The sequence below is a fragment of the Buceros rhinoceros genome, unplaced genomic scaffold (assembly GCF_000710305.1).
Source record: "Buceros rhinoceros silvestris isolate BGI_N320 unplaced genomic scaffold, ASM71030v1 scaffold13642, whole genome shotgun sequence".
Lineage (NCBI taxonomy): Eukaryota > Metazoa > Chordata > Aves > Bucerotiformes > Bucerotidae > Buceros > Buceros rhinoceros.
This window is the reverse complement of record NW_010400780.1, coordinates 59,311-60,651: the sequence shown is the minus strand read 5'-3', so window position 1 is coordinate 60,651 and position 1,341 is coordinate 59,311. Positions and strand designations below refer to the sequence as shown.

The 1,341-nt window shown below is 41.8% G+C and overlaps 1 protein-coding gene across 1 annotated transcript in view; it reads right to left on the bottom strand.

Moving 5' to 3' along the window:
- Positions 1-1,341, bottom strand: part of GAB1 (GRB2-associated binding protein 1) — a 63,437-nt gene that overhangs the window by 41,209 nt on the left and 20,887 nt on the right. The gene's annotated exons all lie outside the window — the stretch shown is intronic.

Genomic DNA, 1,341 nt, shown 5'->3' with positions numbered 1-1,341 from the left:
CTTTCCCTAGGAGGAAGATCTATCTTATAGAAATAAGAACCTGACAAACACTCAGCAACTGACTTTCCCATTTTCTTTTAATTCTTCCTCAACACATTGCAAGACATTACTAAACCCATGAAACAGGCAGTACTGTCAACTCTCGGTTATGTAAAGGTGTTGGGATAATACCAACAAAGCTAAAATGCCAAAGACAAAACACGCAGTAAGACTACAAGTTACTGACACAATTGACTAAAGCAAAAACCAGTTTTGTTTCAAACAGCCAGTGAGGGCATAGTTAGTTGTCTCTGCATTCACAGCATGTTTCATCTTCAGTCCAACGAAAGATGTAACATCAACAGAAAATTAAGGATTAACAATACACCAGCTCTCAGCAAGGAAAGGCTTCATGGCCTTGAGGGAACCCTCTCTCCCCATTCCATGCAATGGACACATGCTCCTTTGTGCTCTCACATACAGGAGAGCTGCCATGTGAACACATTTCCTCTTCACTCCCCAGATTCCTAGTTTGTCCCCAGAGCGAGCGATTTCTGAGGACCTCCTGCCCACAGCTGCACTGGTGTGTTATCCACTGAAAAGCCGCCACCTGCCTACCTCTCTCTCGTACACAACGGATGCCTGGCAAACTGAATACTGAATCACATGGCAATAGCTCTTAGAAACGTGCTGTGGGTGGTCTCAGTTATGTTCAGGATGTCATAAAAACATGCCGGAACTGTCAAAACAAGTACCCTTCACTGAATTTGCTATTAGAGTGGCAATTCACAGACAAAGTTTTTGAGATAAAATTTTAGTTCAAAACCGCAGTAATGAGAAAGAAAAGGGCTTCTCTTCAGAAAGCAATAGTTTCCAGTCATTTTTGAACATTTGGCTGGAATGGAAGAGATGCAAGCCCTTTTTCCTCCCTACCTCCCTCAATCCACAATCCTACAAAAAACAAGGATTTATTTCTAGCTCCTTCAGTCAGGCATGCTTTATAACCCTCTTACCGCTCCTATTTAATCTTTTCTTGGGACTGTGCACAGAGCCACAGCAAGTCATGCAACCCACTAATCTCCACAAGGAATGCAGGAATAAGAAGCAAATAAATAAGGATGGATTCAGGACAAGCAATGGCCACAAGGTACTTGCAAGAATTAAACACACCCTCTTGTTTCCTACAAGCTGCTTTCACACAATGTCTATTTTGGTAGGATTAGAGCTGGATAGTGGAGAACTACAAGTTATTTCTTCTTTGTTTCAACCTGTGGGGGGCAGATTTTTAAATTTCTTTTTCAAGTTGCAAAGCAGATGGAGAAATGGTAATATTAGAAACCTGACATTTTGCACTCATTCCTG